General features: G+C 43.3%; 1 protein-coding gene across 10 annotated transcripts in view; it reads left to right on the top strand.

Moving 5' to 3' along the window:
- Positions 1-19,844, top strand: part of PTPN22 (protein tyrosine phosphatase non-receptor type 22) — a 638,407-nt gene that overhangs the window by 37,898 nt on the left and 580,665 nt on the right. The window lies entirely within an intron of this gene.

The following is a 19,844-nucleotide window of genomic DNA, read 5'->3' as shown; positions in this document are numbered from 1 at the left end:
ACCCACCTGAGGATTTTTTAACCCCCTCCCTGGTGTCGGCCACTGGTTGTGACCCGCACCAAAGGGGTTAAGAAATGATGTCTTTACCAGTTTTCATAACATTCACATTCACTGTGTCATACCACCAAAGGAAGCGCTTCATCTGATTGACAGCTTACGCATGTTTACAGCTCACTTCAATAACACTTTTTTGTTACTTATATCTATAGTTTTGATATGCCAGCTTGCAAAATTGCAATATTCGAGTTTGTTCTTTTTATCTCCAACCCTCTCCTTCTTTGTCCCCCAGTGCCAGTGTTTTGAAAACGACCCTATTGTTGTTACGAGTGCATTACAAGTAAAAGCAGTGTTGGACTTGGACAGAAAAAAGGGTTGAAATTGAAAAAAGGCGCTGAAATATTAGTGAATTCGAAAGCTAAACAAGCATTGGCAAAGCCAATAGGTCTCACCTATGCAATAGCTATTGGCTTTGCCAATGTGTTTTAGCTACGTTGTACACCAGCAAGGCTGCTGTTTAGCATGGCTAAAAGTTAGTGGTTTGAAGGAGAGTCGTGTAGAGTGTCATAGAGTGGAATGGCGAAGAGTGGAGTAGAGTGATGTACAGTGGAGTGGCAGACAGAGTTGGGTATTGGAGTGGCATAGTGGGGAGTGGCATAGAGTGGACTGGTGTAGAGTGCATTGGTTTAGAGTGTTGCAGAGTACAGTGGTGTGGAGTGCAGTGGCATTGAATTTAGCAGCATACAATGTTGTAGAATGTGAGTGGCATAGATTAATGTGGTGTATAGTAGAGAGCAGTGGTGCAGAGTGGAGTGGCACAAAGTGGAGGGATGAAGAGTAGAGTGGTGTACAGCAGAGTGGTGCAGAGTAGAGTGCATAGAGTGCAGTGGCGTGGAGTAGAGTGGCGTAGAGTAGTGCAGAAAGAAGCATTGGCAAAGCCAATAGGTCTCACCTATGGAAGAGCTATTGGCATTGCCGATGCGTTTTAGCCATGTTGCACACTAGCGTGGTTGCTGTTCAGCATGGCCAAAAGTGAGTGGCGTAGAGAAGAGTCACGTGGAGTGTCTTAGAGTGGAATAGAGAGTTTTACAGTGCAATGGCAGAGAGTGTTGTGTATTGGAGTGGCATAGTGTGGAGTTGCGTAGAGTGGCATACACTGGAGGGGCATAGAGTAGTGTGGACTGGTGTAGAGTGCATTGGCATAGAGTTTTGCAGAGTATAGCGACATAGAATGCATTGACATTGAGTGCAGTGGCATCGAAATCAGCATCATACAATGCAGTGTCACAGAATGCAGAGGCCTAGATTAGAGAGGTGTATAATAGAGTGCAGTGGTGCAGAGTGGAGTGGCACAGAGTTGAGTGATGAAGAGTAGAGTGGCGCACAGTAGAGTTGTGCAGCGTAGAGTGGTGCAGAGTAGAATGGTGTAGCGTGGAGTTGCGTAAAGTTGAGTGATGCAAAGTGCATTCAGACAGAGTAGAGCCAAGTGGCATAGAGTGCAGTGGCGTAGAGTGCAGAGTAGAGTTGAGTGGCATAGAGTGCAGTGGCATAGAGTGGTGCAGAGCAGAGGAGCATAGAGTGTGCAGGGCAGAGTATAGTGCAACAGAGTGCAGTGGCAAGGAGTGCATTGACGTAGAGTGGAGTAGTGTAGAGTGGAGTTGTGCCGAGTAGAGAGGCTTAGAGTTTAGTGGCAGAGAGTGCAGTATTGCAGAGTAGAATGTCAGACTGCTGAAGTGTAGAGTGAAGAAGAGTGGTATATAGAGCAGTGGCGGAGAGTACAGTGATGCAGGGTAGAGTGCAGTGGTATAGAGTAGAGTGACATTGGGTGCAGTTGTGTAAAGTGCACTAGCATAAAGTGAAGTGGTTAAGAGTAGAGTGGCAGAGAGTAGAGTGGTGCAGAGTGGAGTGGAGTGCAATGGTGTATAGTAGATTGCTTCAGAGTAGAGTGAAGTGACGTAGAGTGGTGCAGGGTAGAGTATAGTTTCTTAGAGTGGCATGCAGTGTAATGGCATACAGTAAAGTTGTGCAGTGTTGCAGAGTGGCATAGAGTGGAGTTTTCAGAGTAGTTTGGTGTGGCCTAGACTAGAGTGGTGTAGAGTTCAGTGGTGAAGAGTGCAGTGGTGTAGAGTAGAGTGGCTAAGAGTACATTGGCATAGAGTAGAGTGGTACAGGATAAGAGTAGAGAGGCATAGCATGAAGTAGAATAGAGTGCAGTAGCATAGAGTGGAACGGTGCAGAGTGCAGTGGTGTGAAGTGATGTAGAGTAGAGTGGAGTAGAGGGGAGCGTGCATGGTATGGTAATGCACTGCCATTACAGACAACACATTTTCAAATGAAATGACCATTACATTTGCACAGACATACAGTTTTACTACAAAACTATACAGTTCACAAACGAAAATGTATGAAAATTGCATCACCTCGTGCAATGATTTGCTTTGATCATATTAAAGTGTTTGTTTCCAACACACTTTAGAAATAACAAAAGGTGTGCTTCATTTGTGCCCCTAATTCTGCTATACTCTGAAATAATCACACAGTTCATTTAAATGTTGTCATGTGCTAGAAAAACTCTTTCCTACCCCTAGTACTTTGAAGTCTGAGAAAGAATAGTAAACAAGCTCCCTGGGAAGACAGCGCCTGACATTTGACCTCAGGCTTGTAATGCACAGCAAATGTGACAAGATAAGAACAAAGTTTAAAAGCCTGTCTATAGAAAGGGAGTTTGTGGAAGAATACAATAAACACGGTTTAGACAACAGGAGGGGTGAACTGACCTGGAAAGCCTAAAGCAAATAAAGCCAGCAAATGTGAGTTACAAATCACAAAGCCAATGGTAATCAATGGGCGGAATGCATTCCAAAAGTACCTAGGATTTCTATAGCAAACAAGACAGCTATGCTGTTGGTAGGCTGCAACATAAAAAGTGGGCCATATTTGCACATTGTGGCAGTTCTGAACTTGGAAAGACGCTTAGCAGTGTTTTAAAGGTATGGAAAACTGCATGAATGTAAGCTTGTTGCAGGCAATGTTTGTTTTGATATTAGGGAAATCAACAGTAAAGGTCTGCCCAGCAGATGATGAAACAGGCCCACAAGAAGCCAAAAAAGTCTCAAATACTGACCTGACAGACCAGCCTGTCGGGCACTGCTGGATTGTCCTGTAGTATAGGCTGTTCCCATTCAGGACTCCTTCCTTCCCTCTCATTTCCTTCCCCTTTCTGTTCTTTATTGCCATGGAACATCTGTATAGAAGCAAACATCATAGCATAACAACATGTATGCATGAGTATGAAATTAAGTAGCGCAGGTTCAGTTGAGAGCCCTGGAATGTAGTACATTTAATATATATATTAATTTAACACAGATTTAATACAAAAATAAGTTAATAGTGCAGTGACATTTTTTTTAGATTTGTTTTACATTAAGCATAAACATGAAACTAGATAAAATGAATATACATTCCTATTTAGCATGGAAACATTTTTATAATTTGTTTACAAGTTACATCAACTTTTTTATCTTTCCCTATATTCCACCACACGGAGATCTTCATCCTGACTGCAGAGTCTCCCTACGGTAGGGTATAGGGAAAGTAAAAAAAAGATTTGAACTCAAAAATAAATATGAGACATTTTAATATAAAATATTAATGTAAATTAAATGTATGCATTTATTTGGAATGTAGACAACATAAATCCTGCTATAGCACTATTCATACATGTTTAATTAATGGAAATGCATTAACTTATATTAAAATTATTTTGTTGATGCTCAATTAAAAAAAAAATATTTCCCACTTAAAGAAAAAATACTATGCATTAGTAATTACCAGAAGAGGTGTATAGGATTAAATAGAAATAATATAATTATGTGAAATAAAAAATAGTGTTACATTAATTTCACATAATTTCTTATGGGTTTTTCTTTAATTCCCTACGTCCAATAATTTTACTGGGGGTGTTTCAGTACCAGTGATGCTTGACTTACAACTGTTTTTTAGTAGTAATATACACTGAATTTGTTTAAAGCCAAAAGTAACAAACTGACTAAAAAGTGTATATTGTTCAAAAGTGTAAACGACTTTCTGAATCAGCCCATAGACAATATAATATAACGTTTGCAATTGCTTGTATGCACCCATAAGCTAAACTGGATACTTTTCCTCAAAGTGTAAACAAAATTGTTCAAAATTGGAGAAAGTGGCCTCATCACATAATATAGTAGTATATAAACAGTTTGAAAAGAAAACCAGCCACAATTGTTAGATTATGCAATGTCTGCAAAAAATAGCTCCTCAAGTAGTCTACGAGATATAAATTATGATTGCAGCCACATAGCTATGTGTTGTAAAAAAGACTGTAAACAAATATCACATGAAGAATACATCACTGTTAATCCTGGCATCCTTGACAAGTCCTCTGACCTCCTGTTTTAAGGACCTTGTTATTGCTTTCTTTAGGACTCTAGGCACTTAACCACTGCTAACCAATGCTCAGTGCATGTGCTCTCTGCATAAAATATGATAACATTAGCTTATTCAAAATTGGCATATTTAATTACTTATAAGTCCCTGGTAAAAGTGTACTACCTGTGACCAGGGCCTGTAAATTAAATGCTACCAGTGGGCCTGCAGTACTGATTGTGCTGCCCACTTCAGTAGCCCTTTAAACATGACTCAGGCCTGTCACTGCAGAGTCAGTGGATGTAGTCTTAAACCGCCATGTCGACCTGGCAAGTTAACCCTCTTCCCAGACCCAAACCTTCCTTTTTAATACATATCAGGCACCCTTAAGGTAGGCCCTGGCCAGGGCCAAATGCAGTGTGCAGTGTATTTAAAACATTGGGTATGTACCTTAAAGTTTTACATGCGCAGGTAGTGAAAAACTCTTAAATTCATTTTTCATTACTGCAAGGCCCACCTCTCCCATAAGTTAACACTGAGATTGCCTTATCATATTTTATAAGTGTATTTTCCAATTGGGAAGAGATGGGACCCCCAATTCTGGTGTCTCTGAAATCACAATTTAAAATCATAACTGGTGGTGGAGTCTGGTTTCAAATTGTAATTTTGAAAATGTCACTCTTTGAAAGTTGGTGTTTTCTTACCTCAAATTATCTAATGGCTTCTGCCTGTCTCTGAATACTTTTCTGGGTGGGGACAGCTGGGTTCTTGTGCATTCCTCCCCGCAGACAGCCACACACAAAGGGTGCTTAGGTGTGATTGGCAATATCATCCTGATAGACCATTCTGGGCAGGATGGCAGGGAGGAGGTGACACTTACACCTGCATGAGCTGCTGTGTCCTAATCCCACACAAAGGGCTGCATAACCCCCTCCCCGTAGTGAATCTGGAGCCAGGGCAGTAAGGACAGGGACTCTGTGCACTTCAAAAGGCCTCTCTTTGAACTCTACCTCACTTCAAAGGCACCACTGGGTATCAGAACTGGACTTCTGACCTCAACCTTTCAAGCAGTCATTTGTAGACATGCCACTTCCACCCCTGGGGTGTATCTGGGCACTCAGGTGCAAGGTCTTTGTTGAAGAGCCAAGTCTTGAGCTTCTTTCTGAAGTCTGCCAGTGAGAGTGCAGTTTGGAGGGGGAGGGGTAGGTCATTCCAGGACTTGGCAGTGATGTAGGAGAAAGAGTGGCCACCGCTGTGGATGAGCTTGATTCTGGGTGTGTGTGCGAGGGCCAGAGAGGAAGAGTGCTCGTGCCTGGTGGGTTGGTAGAAGAGTAGAAGATGGTTGATGTAGTCCAGTCCTTGATCATGTAGTGCTTTGGAGGCATGCGTGAGGAGCTTGAAAATACATCACTTCTGGACGTGGAGCCAGTGGAGGTTGCTGAGGTTAGGGGTGGTGTGGGTGCACCTGTGATGGTCCAGGATAAGTCTGGTGGCAGTGTTCTGTATTGTCTGTAGTTTCTTTAGGAACTGGTAGGACATACAGGTGTAGAGAGCATTGCTGTAGTCGAGGCAGCTGGTGAGGAGGGCCTGGGTGATTATGATGCTTTTCCTGGTGTTGGCTGAGATCCAGCTGAAGATTCTGCAGAGCATATGGAGGGTGTGGAAGCAGGAGAAGGTGGCTGCGTTGATCTGCCACATCATAGTCAGCTCAATGTTGAGGATGATGCCAAGGTTGTGAGCATGGTCTGTAGGCTTGGGAGTGGGTCCAAGTTTGGCTGGCCACCAGCTATGATTCCAAATGGAGGTGTTTTTCCCAAAGATCAGGGCTTCTGCCTTTTTAGAGCTGAGCTTCAAGCAGTTGGTTTTCATCCAGTCACCTACGGTGGTCATGGCGTTGCAGAAGTTGGTTCTGGTGGTGGAGGGGTCTTCAGTAAGGTAGAGGATCGGTTAAGTATCGTCTGCATAGGAGATGATGTTGAGCCTGTGGGATCTAACGATGTCGGCCAGGGGGGTCATGTAAGTATTGAACAGTACACTTCTGGACCTGTGGATGCTCTGCCAGGAAGAAGGACTTCTGTGCTGCTGAAAGGACTGTCAATCTGCTGGACTCTGCTGGGCTCGTACTCTGCTGTGGTGACCTGCTGCCCTCCTTGCCTGGTAGTGAGAAGGACTGGACCTGAATCTCTCCAACTCAGAACCAGAGTGACTCCAAGGGCTTGTTGACTAGCCTGCTGTTTTTCTGAAGTCTCAGAGACGCAAAAGACTTCCAACAAATCTGCTAAAGCTCCTGGATCTGCCTTCAACCAGCTCCTGACCCCCAAGAAGCACTCACCCAGTCCTGGGCCCTTAAAAGTGGTTCTGTTTTACCTAAAATCAAGCTTTTGGGTGCTTTATGACAGTGAATGAGCCCGCTTGCACCAGATCAGCACCACTTGCATGAAAAATCAGAGCAAGCCGCCGCAAGTTAATTTTTTCACACAGCAAGCATCACCACAAGCAGTCTGCCCATCAACAACTCGCCGCCGACTGTTTGCGCTCGCAGACCACCACCAGAGACGCTCTCCTTGCTTCTGGCAAACTACGTCTCCACGAGCATGGCCCTTGGCTCAACTTTGAGAATGTAAAACTTTAGCTGGGCTTGTCTGGGACTGTATCCAGCCTGTGCTCCATCATGGTCAGCCTGAACGTTTGGATTTCACCTGGTCTCGCATGACCAGATATCCCTGGTTGGTGTTTTATGCTTTTAGGCACTATATTGTATTTGAATCTTTAAAAATTCCTATCTCAACTTCTACTCATTGAATTTTTGTCATTTCAGTCTTGTTTTACTCAGGAAATTAGACTCCATTTTTCTGTGGTGTCTTTATGTGTGGTGTTTTCACTGTTTTACTGTTTGAAGTGTTGCACAAATACTTTACACATTACCTCTTAAGTTAGGCCTTCCTGCTCTGTGCCAGGCTACCAGAGGGTGAGTAAAGGTTAATTTATAGTGTGTATCTGACTTACCCTGACTAGGATTGTGGTTTCCTGCTTGGACAGGGTGCATACCTCTGTCAACCAGAACACCAATTTCTAAAAGTCACCAAGGCATATTTTAAATCTATGACTCGTGTAGTCCTAAAGAAAATGCAGTGCACGGAGAATTGAGAATAATGTAATGACCAACCTAAGGCCCTATCACTTGCATATTGATGAAGAGCTGGTAGGTATAAATGTGTCATAAAATTACTGTGAAACAGAATGATTCAGAGATTAATGTGTGCAGAAATCCATCTCAACCAATCAAAATTGATTAATAAAATTGACAATTTGTATGTATCAGTCTAATTAAGAAAATATGTTAGAAACTATGAACATAACTGTAAATGAAGAATGGCGCCAAAAGTTAGGTGCAAATGGCCTATAAGTGCTGAGTCAAGTTTGCTGTGAGGTTCGACCCAAAGGACTCTGCAAAACCGCGCTTCAAACTCCTACAGTAAGAACAAGCCTTAATCTTCGTCTATCACAAGATTAAGCACAGCGCCTTCTCTTTGATTCAGCATTTTAGAAGTAGGGCCATGTGCTTTGAGTTTTTATCTTCAAAATATCGTTTAATGAGTCACGCAGCTTTATATGAAGCTGCCATTTGGCTGGACTGCATGATCATGTGCTTTCCCTTTCTCTGACACATGAAAATGAATGTTGTTAAAAATTCTAGTCATTACTTTTTTATTAGAATGTGAGCAGATATGGGTCTTACTGGCAATTAAAGGCGCCAATAACCAGGACTTTTGTTCTGACATTCGAATTTTGCCTTCTTCCAATATGGACTGGAATTGATTAGTGGGGGCACTGTAAATTCTAGATTTTGTGGCTGCATTTGGTTACAAATAGAGAGCATCACGAGACTCAGAGTTGCATTTGTGCAGGAGCGTGAGCTGTGTAGGTGGATTAAAAAACTTTGGGATCATTTTGAAGGGTACGTCAATATCAGCAGATGTTTTAGTGGTGTGCCATGTAATCTTCCGTTTTCGAGGCATCAGAATTGCAATTTAGACCACTCAGAGACATCAAGGATACTCCTGTGTTCCCAAACAGCTCCAGAAAACAGGCAAAATCACAGAGTGGTCCAATATAGCTAGCATAATTAGTCATATAGACAGCGATTGTTTTCTTCTGAGGTAATTACATCTATAAAACTCAATAGACCTATATTTACATCTGCCTGTCTTTGCTTAGCCTATTCTCTCTGCCCTCTCAGTTCCAAATATGAGTTGTTGCAATTTGACCGATGGCCCTGCTGTGCTCTCTGCTCTCAGGAGCTGCTAAACTTCACCCTCAAAAAGGTATTCAGATGGCTTCGCCTTTTTAATCGAGGGTTCGCTTGTATGTTCGTCACTCACTCTTTTCATGCCAGTTACATCCAGTTACCAGCAGTCAACGTATCTCTAGATAAGCTCTACGAAGCTCCAGGAATGTTCACATGAGATTGCACCAAAATGTATTCACCAGTAGAAGTACAGATGAAAGCCACACACCACTAAACCTTCTGCTGGTTTTTTGTCACTTCTACTCCCACTGCTCAGTAGCAAACACTCAAGGCACTATGGGATTGTGTTTTGAGTAAGGCGCAATTGTAGAACAGCAGTTTTGCTGTATAAGAAAAATATGTTGGAATTTTAACTTGCTTCCATTAAAAAATATTGCTAATCGCAGTTAGGGTCAGATTATACAAACTGCTGCATCCACTCTAAAGATGGAGAGCTACTCTGTGTATAAGAAGAGATAAGAAAAGTACCTTAATATAATATCGTAAACCTCCCTCTACATGGCAAAGGACTGAGCAGTGAAGCCTGCTCCTTTGCTTTGTATCACCAGATAGCACAAGGGGAAGAGTGTGTGGGAGCTGAGAGGGAGAGCCTGCCTGCTGTGGAATGTCATCATTCATAATTTTGAATTTCGGGGAGCTCATCCACAGCCCGCATCTAGACTGCAGCTATGATTTAACTACAAAATCCATTTCAAAATAGCTAGCGTTATTATTTATTATCTTAATGGGGTAGCTCAGGTGTGTTTGACAAGTAGAATCTCATGGAATAGTCTACATTTAAAACTCAAGTCCAGAGGAGAAACAGCCCTCTTGCCACATGGCTCCTGCCACTGGAGCGTGCTTCCTTTGGAGCATCTCATTGTCCACCTTTAATGTCCCAACTATTCTAACAGGTGCATAAGGTCAGCACCCAGAGACCCCACCAGGCAGAGTAAAATCTGTAAAAGTAGTCAGTCAGTCAAATAATCAAACAATATATCACGCAGGTTTGATATACTAGCACAATAATTACTTGGCTTCTTTACGCTGTAGGAAGTACCACTATGCAGATGGTTGTCTACTGGTTCTGTAGTTTTCCTTGCTTATCTCCTCCTTCATCACGAGCGCCATCGAGCATTTTACTATCAAGCCCTGATTTCAAAACACTGCAGGTCACTCAGCTGCTGTTACTCCACCCTTCCCTATTCTCAAAGGGTGGGATGAGACCAGCAAGTATTATTGACCAGACCCTACTTTAGGACTAGATGGGAAAGGGTGGGTTAAGAAAAGCATTCGACCTGACGTCACAGACCTTACATTCACATCTTAATAAAAATGTATGTGAAATTATTTTTAATCCCCTCACCCTGTCCCAGGAAGCAGGAGAAGAAGATGGAGGGATATAAATCAAGTAAAGCTTGAGCCTCTATTATATAGTTGGAGTGTCTATTTATGAAAAGTAAGTGAAAAACTTTTCCTGGGGCAGTCCCATTCCTTCCCCTCGCTGTCTTTCTTCTTTAAGTGCTGATATTTCTATACAGCAGTAATGGGCTCTGTGCTAGCTGCCTTATGTTTATTATAAGGATGTTTATTTCCTTGCATTGTTGACTATATGCCCCACCTCACACTAAACAGATATAATCTGCAAGTGAAATAAAATAAGCATTAACAAAAATACTAAGGGCCTGATTCAGAGTTTGGCGGATGGGGTTACTCCGTCACAAATGTGACAGATATCCTATCCGCCGTGTTATAATTCCCATAGGATATAATGGGATCGTAATACAGCAAATGGGATATCCATCACATTTGCGATGGAGTAACCCCATCTGCCAAACTCAGAACTGAAACCTCAGTGGACTAATATATTCTATGAAGGGATCTGTTTTTGACTGCATGGACAGAGGTTCAAATCTCCTTGTTTGTATTTCTGCCCCACCACTATTTGCAATCACCAGCAACCACTACTCCCCTGTCAAAGCTCCAAGAAGTCTTAAAAGACTAGTGTCAGGTTCCTTTTGTATGTGCTGGAGGCAAGCTCTTTGAAATTAAAGTGGGGCAGGGAACAGCTCCACCCCCAGCAATCCAGGCAGGATGGCCCATCCTGCCTACACCAGACCCCTTTGCCTCACTTTCGGAGAGGAGTAGACGACCTCCAACAGCAGGGTCATTCACAATCATGTGACCCAGGGCACTGGCAGAGGCGCAAAAATGGTTGGGGCAGGAAAATGCCAACTGTCTAAAGGTGGCATTTTACCATAAAAGAAGAATATAAATTACAATTAATTTGAGTGTAAATATGTCAATTCTACTTGCTCCCAATCAAAAGTTAGCACTTATTAAATATAATAGAGTAACTCAATGTTATTCAATGGGGGTGAAGGCCTTACAGTAGTGAAAAACAAATTTAGGAGTTTTTCACTCACAGGACATGTAAAACTCAAACATACATGCCCTATGTTTTAAATACAAAGCACCCTGCCCCAGGAGCTTTTCAGGCCTACATTAGAGGTGATTTATGTGTACTAAGAAAGAAGGTTTAGGCCTGGTAAAAGGTTTTTTTTTCCAGGTCAAATTTACAGGTTAAGACTGCATTATTGGCTGCAATGGGAGTCTGAGACGTGTTTAAGTGCTACTTTAGTTGGTGGCACAGTGGGTGCTGCAGACCTACTAGTAGCATTACATTTACAGGCCCTAGGTACATATATTACCACCTTCACTTGGGACTCACAAGTAAATTAAATATGGTAATCAGGCGTAGACCAATTTTACCATGTTTAAGGGGAGAGCACAAGCATCTTGGCACTGGTTCATAGTGGTAAAAGGCACTAAAGTGTGCAGAGTCCTAATGCCAACAAAAACGTATTCAGAAAGCAAGAGGGGTGGAAGAAAAACGTTTGGGGGTGATCATGCAGAGAGGGCCAAGTCCAACACAATTCCAATGATAATCATTTACAGAATTAATCTAATCACATTGCACTTTCCTCTGTGGACACCTTCACTGCTCAGCACATAAGATGTTAGATATTATTCAGCCTATGCAGAAAATATTGCATGGAATTTTTGACTTGATAGTCTTAGGTAATGATGAGGCCAAAAAATAAACTAGGCTCCTGAAAAGTATTACTGAAGAGTTAAAAGTGATAAACGTGTATGCATTCTTTGTTACGACTAGTTGGAACACCTATTGTATGCAACCCTGCTTCCAGCCCAGCAAGGAAACAAATGGTGAATGGAATAACCCCTCAAAGATATACTTCTAGGGTTCAAAGCTAGTTAAAAAGATAGGCAAGGTAAACCACTTTACTAATGGCACTGTGAACACATTAAAAGAAGTAAACAGTTCTGAATTAGTAAAATTACAAAACAAACACTTCAATCATAGGGGAAAATAAACTATTCCCCACCTTCTGACACATAATAGTCCATAGAAACAAAAAATGATTCATGAGATCCATTCTGTTGAGAGAAGTTTCAAAGCAGGGAACTGCTCCCACTGAGTCATGCATAAAAAGGAATAATCTCCCCATTCTCAATGATAATTACACTATAAGGGGTGGTCTAGCTTTGTATTAGTCAAGGCAGCTGGAGGTAGGCGGTGACAGGAGTGCAGCAGTGTGCAGCACAATGAGGTGAGGGGGCAGCTACACAAGGCACAGAGCAGAGAGGCACGGAGAAGAGTCGCCACAACTCAACGCACCACTCTCTTCTTCCTCCCTACGGGAAACCTCTGGAGTTGTTTCATGCTAAGTGTAGGGAATGTTGACAGCGTCCACTGAGAGAGAGCCCCGCCGCCCTGCGGAAGCAGGCCAGCTATGACTGGGTGCAGCTTGCCTGACAGCCTGACGTGCTCCCGCTCAGCTTCTGTCTGTTCTTTGTAATCCCATTTCCCATCTTCTGGCATAGGACTCAGCCAGAGACTCTCCAGAGCTTCCCGGGAGCTAGGGACCTCCCCTCTCCTATCTCCTGGCATTGGACTCAGCTAGAGACTTTCATGAACTTCAGGAGTTTCCCAGGGCCACCAGTTGCTCAGGAAGTAGCGGACAGTAAAACCCATATTATAAAGAGCCTGGAGAACCTGGAGAATTCAGAAGTATTTGTGTACTTTGAGCAGGAGCACTCCCTCCCTATCCAAACATAAAAAAGCCTTGCTTGCTCCTGTACCTGTGCCCTACCCTATGTGTGCCTGTGTCCCCCTGAGGTGAAAATTTGGACCTACTCAAATCTACTTTAATCTATCTGGTGGACACTACAGCAGGGAGTAGCAGCACGGGAGGGGCAGAGGGTGCAGGCCGCAGAGATCCTGGAGATAAAGACACAAAGGCCACATCAGGCATGTCAGGCAACATCAGGCAGAAAGGAAACAGGTGAGGGAGTGGCAGGAGTAGTAGCAGCGTTAAATAGGTCCTGTGGCGCAGTTGTGCCCCTGGCTGCAGAAGCAGACCACCAAGCATGGGAAACCTCCTCTACAAGCACCTGCATACAACTGAGAATCAACTCAAATAAAAGCACAAATAAAATATAACCCTAGTCAGTTGTTGAACCACCTGACCGAGCAATGCCCATGTTAACTATAACACCTGGAGACTTACCTGCACAATTGGCACTAGCAAGGGGCTTAAACCAGACACTCAATCCACTACAACAGCCCTTACCCTTTTGCACAAGCTGGAAACTCTCTCACACGGTATTTGAGAGTTGCAGGCATACTGCCAATTCAAGGAGAGCACAGAGCGAAGTTGTTCCAAGGCCTACGGCAATGTCCATGGCAATGGAAATCAGAATTGGAAATGCAGCAGGCAAATTGAGGCAACATACGGTGAATAGAGATATACATGATTAATGCAAGCCAGAGACTGAGTCGATTGGCATGTCAGTGAAAGGGCTTCCCCTGGCTTAAGAGGCAAAAATAGGTGTTGAGCCGCCAAAGGGCACATCAGCCCCAGCACGGGGATTGGCCACAACAACAAAAACCATACACAAGCACTTTACAAGGATAAGGGCAGGGGGACAACTACTTTGAAACCAGAGCCAGAAGGGTCGAAGCAACACGAGGGGCCCCCCATCTGTCAAAAAGCATAGTGAGCCTCAGCCTAGAAGTGTCAGTAATATCAGAGATGGTGGAGCTGGCAGAAACCACACTGGAAAAAAGCAATTGCTTAACAAATCTTCACAACCCAAGCATGCCTGCAGGAGAGATAGAGGGTACAGATGTCATAGAGATCTCATCAACTAAGAATGTTGGAGACATAAGCCCAAAGGCCACCACACAAGATGAGATGTGGAGCACACAGGGATGAGGACTTATTGAACCTACCCATGCTGACGCTTGACAAAAGGTTGGATACCCTGGAAATGAAGATAGATACTTTGGCAAACAAATTCAAGACCAGTGATGCTGTAGCAAACAGTGCCATAATTGACAAGTTAACCACGCTTCTGGAATTACTGTCTACACTAATAAAACACTGCAAAAACACACCAATGGGCTCTACACAAAATGTCAAACTGCTCCTCCAAAATGAGCCTGGGGAAATGGAGGATGAGGAAACTTCAGGCAAAGGCAGAATGTGAAGCCCTGAACAGGGCAGGCCCATGTCTGCAATGGACCTACAAATGGACAAAAGAAAACAAAGGTCTGTCAGCCATGGAGGGCAGAGTGAAACGAGTGAAAAGACTCTACAAGACAACACAATGGCACCCATACTATAGAGCACTAGGGGAGTAAAGCACGAAAAACAAAAGGAGCAGTCAACTGACAATGCTAGCCTGCCGAGAGCATAGTTAATGCACTACAAACAGGCAACCAGGTAAGAGGGACTACTTCCAAAGTTGTGAACGACCAAGCACAGCTTACACTGCGTCAAAAGAAAACATTGCGTAAATCACTGAAAAACAGTAAAAGAAAGAATAGCCATGTTAACAATGCACAGAAAGAATCACTCACTCTATCACAAGGTCCTAACAGGACAGTGACTGGAAGGGGGGGAGAATGGCATTGACAGCAGCACTGAGTGAGTGGAGAACTACTCAGTTTTTCACCCAAAACTAGCAAACAGCCATGTCAAGACAAACAACCCACGCAGATGGCAGAAAGCAATTCTGTATTAGCATGCACAGGTATGAGTTTATATTTGGATATACAACAGAAAAAGGAAAATTACACTCAGACTATGCCACACAAGGTGAGGACACTCAGATGAAAAGCTATGCACAGGCAGTGGAGTCTAATAACAAAGGCATCGCCCTGGTGCAAACAAGCACTCAACACATTGAAACTTTCAACGAACAGCATGGGATAGTTGGATCAACTGTAACACAGCCTGAAATGACCATGTTTGCCAACGATCAACAAACCAAAACAATCAGGAAGGCAGCATCAGCAGCCCAAAAAGAAACACATCAGTCGAATATAACCGGGTCATTGGAGTAACCACATAACGGACAGGACTCCAGACCACACCACATGTGTGCCAACACCAAAATAGAGCAAGATGACAACTTGTCAAGCTCATGTTTCAGTGCCCATAAAGACAATGTTGAGCATCAGTCGGCATCCAAATTAGCATCCTTGATCTTCACCCCAGATTTTAAGATGAGAGGGCCTTTGGACATTCTAAACCAGTGGTTCCCAACCTGTGGTCTGGGGACCCCTGGGGGTCCGCGAAGCCTTCTCAGGGGGTCAGCAAGAGCCTAGAAAATAACAAAATATTAGCAAATATTGACAAATTAGGTCCCCAGCTTGCAGTAATGACTCAGGCGGGGGTCCCTGGATTTCCATGATGATTCAGTGGGGGTCCCTGGGTTCCATTAATGTTAAAGTGGGGGTCCACAGAAATCAAAAGGTTGGGAACCACTGTTCTAAACAGTTCCAATATATTACATCTCCTAAACAACATACCCTTGCTTTCCTGCTCACATCGGCTCATTTGATAACAGTGAAATTTAAGAGCTGTGCCTGGATAAATCATAGAGAGTCTTCACTGACGGAGTGGTCCGATATTGCTGAGGCCAAAAATATAATGGCAGAAACTAGGAAATGTAAAGAATGGGGCATACTCGTTAACATGCATGTTCTGGAAAAATGTCCCCATATCCTACTAGAAAGTCAATAAGCCTTGGCACAACAAAAGAACCTCCACAATTTATCATAAATATAAAGTGCCAAGGCAGCAAGCAGCATCCTTAAAAAAAGAAACAACACCTCAGCCCTGGGAAAAAAAAGATCACAGTCCAATTGTCAAGAGGCACAGGAGATAACTTCCGCAAGGGAGTGTCAATAGCCCACAAAAACAATCGCTGCTCAGAACACCCGGGCTGGTTCTGGCTGCCGGCAGCCCTTACAACCAAGAGGCTGTTGTAATCCTAGCCTCAAGAGGGAAAATGAGAAGGCACATAGAGCCACAATTAAGTTAATAAGTTGGAAAGTAGCAAGCTTCAAATCTTTAATAGGTGATATAAACACCATGGAATATCTCCACACTGGTGACATTCTATGCCTTCAAGAAACTTGGTCTACCATGCGTATTTTCATCTGAGAGTATCAGGCAATCCAGAGACTAGCTCAAAATCTTTTTGTGAGACTGATGGATGGTCTCTCCATCTATGTGAAATTAGATTTGCAGATGAAAGCCAAGGAATGGAGTCTTCCCTCCTGCAACATGCGGACTCTTGAAATTAAGAGCTTGGTAATGGAGGGAATATCCACTCCCGTCATGGTGGTAAACCTGTACTTAAATCTACTGAGCAAGGCGCAAACTGTGAATGTCAGGAATATCACCAAACTGATAAGGACTCTCCTTTATGATCATCCAGGACATGAGTGTATAGTGGCCAGCGACTTTAACATATAAGATATCTATGAACAAGGAACACACTACAGGGACCCTTCCCGGAACATGCTAGAAGCTTGCATGAATGAGTTTGGGTTGAACTCGGCTGACCAAGAATGCTTCGTGGAAGGAACCTCAATCCCAACTTTCAAAAATATATCAACACTAGACTACATCTTCGTAAGCAAGAATTTGCTAAGCAGATGCGAAAGGTATCAAGTCCAGCATAGAAATAAAAGTGACCACCACCCACTATACCTATTGTGGTCAATGGGAGGGTGATGACGCACAGGAGATACATTCCAGCTGGCCGACCACTTCCAGTGAACGTCAGCCCACTAATTAAAAGAGCCAAATGGGTCCTGGCCTGCATGGCCATGCATTCATGTTGGAAATGAGCCTTCACTTCCTCAGCTGTGGAACATGAACTGAACTTTGTTGAGAAACACTGGGAGGCAATAATATTAAATACGCTTCCGGATGCCCTAATGCCTAATAGGCACAAAAAAATCAACACAGTATTCCCACAATAAGAAGGCTGTCTCCATATTTTGAGAACAAAGAGTTCAAGGAGAGCAAAAAGAAGGGCGGCTTTGCAGGGGCTCTCCACAGAAGAGGGAAGAGCCCCTATACGGAAAGCAAGCTGAAAGAAGCAAGGACAAATCATAAAACAATTAGACTGGGTGAGGAAACAAAACATCTAGAGGAGGAATGGCTACACATATATACCCTGATAGCACCCAGTAAGTCCAGGAAATTCTGGGGCTATGTTAACAGCCTGGCACTCAACACCACGGGTAAGGAGACTGCTGTCCCAGCAAACATATGGTCTGCTCAAGTATCAAACCTATACATATATCCTGCAAAAACAAAGGACACCATTAGGAACTCACTTGTTAATGCCCTGGAATGCCTAGAGGAGATCACAATAGAAGTCTCTGAAAAGGAGACGCTTAGCATTCTGAAGAGCGTGCGGGAAGACGGAGCCCCTGACCGAAATGGTGTACCGGGGACTAGTTTAAGGTTGATTGGGCATTTTGGGCACTGCACATGCACAGACTTTTTAACGAATGCATCCTACTATCTACCATCCCGGAATCATGGAAATGCTCCATCCTGCATCCAGTCCATATAAAAGGAGACAACACCGTACCTGAAATCTACAGGGTAATTGCCCCTCTAGAAATAGATGGTAAGGCCTTCCTGAAGGTGCTACTGCATGGATTGGAGCCATGGACCAACAAGAACAACATTATTCTGCATTACCAGACAGAATTCATGCTTAACTCTTCCACTATGGACAATGTGATTGCCCTCTTGTACTTGGGGGACAAGGCCTTTGAAACTACTGTACCCCCACTCTCCACTTGTTTCATCAACTACAGTGCCACGTTTGATGGAATCGACAGGAACATCCTCTGGAGCAAACTCTCGGAGTGGGTCACACCAAAGCAACTCTTAGCGGCAATCACAGCACTGTACACCGTCACATGGATTCGGACTAAGAACACACAAAGAACAACGCTATGGCAAAAATATATACAAACAAGGGTCTGAAGCAGGGCTGAATTCAACTTTGTTTAAGTTATACACAACTGTCCTAGGTGCAGAGCTGCTGAAGGGGTATACCTTCCCACCAAAATTAGACCACTCCAAATTACCTAATATACAGGAAGCGGATGGCTTGGTATTAATGGATCATATATGAATTGGGATGAATGGCCCTGTGCATACTTCACACATATAACACAAAGAAAGCCCTACATGCAAATGCTGCAAAAACCAAAGTCCTAGTCTTTGGTCAAAGAGACAAGAAACAACAGCTGGAATGGCAGTTGGGCCCCTTAAAGATAAGCACGACCTGCAAATACAACTACCTCGGCATTTGGTTGTCAGACACTGGCAAATCGTTTCTGCATACCAAGGCATTGGTAGAAAAAGCAGCAAAAACAACATCTGCATTTTGTAAATGATATCATGATTTACAAAGTTATTCGTCAGAGTGGATCCTAAGAGTGATCTGAGCAAAACTCATACCCACCATAAGCTATGGATTGATTTCGCCTGCATGCTCACTGAGCCACTAGAACGCTGCCACACAGCTGCAAATAGGAAAGTACTCAACATCCCCTGAGCTACTCATCATACATTGATCCACCTAGAATTTGCTCTAGTGAAAATAGATATTGAATGCAAAAAATATATATTTAAATATCATCATCACGTGTCCAGGGCGGATCCAGATTCAGTGAGAGGCACCTTGTGTGTGATATTTGAAGACAAAAAGAGCAGCTCGTTAAGGTACCTTGGTTGCGCTAGAGACTCACTGAATTTGACCTTAGGGGATGTAAACTATCCACATGTAACAATACAGTACCTAAAGAGGACCCTAAAAGAGCAGGACAAGCACATATCAGGGAAGAGTACATTAATGACATCAGGAGCATCCCTAGAGCAGTAGAAGAACATCTTCCCAGGTTACAGGAAGTGCAAGCTATGCTAATACCCCTCGACATCGGCAGTGCACGTTGTATGCTGCTGCCCAGCACTTCTCCTTTAGAGGCAGGTGTATCTAAGAGCAATTTTCCTGCAAAAAGGCCTAAGAGCATGCAAAGAGGCAATGACATACATCTTTACATTAGATGATTTGCAATTTTTTTGCCACCACTGGATGGCACTTGACAGCCCCAAATGCAAACTTAACAAAGACACTTCCTTGCTTGCCAACAATGGAATGCATGCCTAGCCAATAATTGGCATAGTGTCTATCCACATTGTGGCACCATGCTCTTGAATATCAGGCATGTTTACAAATTGTTCTTGTATTAGCACATTGCACTTTAGTGAATGGTCCTACAACTTGCTTCTTGCATTTTGCTGGCTAATAGCCAGCATTGTGTTTTGTCACATTAAGGGATAATGCTCTTGAATGTCATGCACATTTGCAAATTGCTTCTGAATTAGCACATTGCATTTTAGTGAATGGCCCTACAACTTGGCTACCTTCATTTGGTAAAAATACACTATGTATGGGACATTCCAGTGTACCACACCATGCATCTTAAAAGAAACACTTGCATTTATTTGATATCATGCTATAATACACTTTGAAGGTCATGCGTGATGAACACACAAGTTGACACCGGTATGTGGTATGTTAGCGATCGGGCCTTTAGAATTTAACATGGTCCTTCAAACTTTGCAAACAAAGGCTCAGCAGGCAACATTTTAGAGAATTTGCACCTTGCACTCTTGAAACACATGCTTGCTCACAATTGTTTCTGGTTCTGCACATGTCGTTTTAGTGAGCTCGCACTCACGGA

The sequence above is a fragment of the Pleurodeles waltl genome, chromosome 6 (genome assembly GCF_031143425.1).
Source record: "Pleurodeles waltl isolate 20211129_DDA chromosome 6, aPleWal1.hap1.20221129, whole genome shotgun sequence".
Lineage (NCBI taxonomy): Eukaryota > Metazoa > Chordata > Amphibia > Caudata > Salamandridae > Pleurodeles > Pleurodeles waltl.
This window is presented reverse-complemented; position numbering and strand designations above follow the sequence as displayed.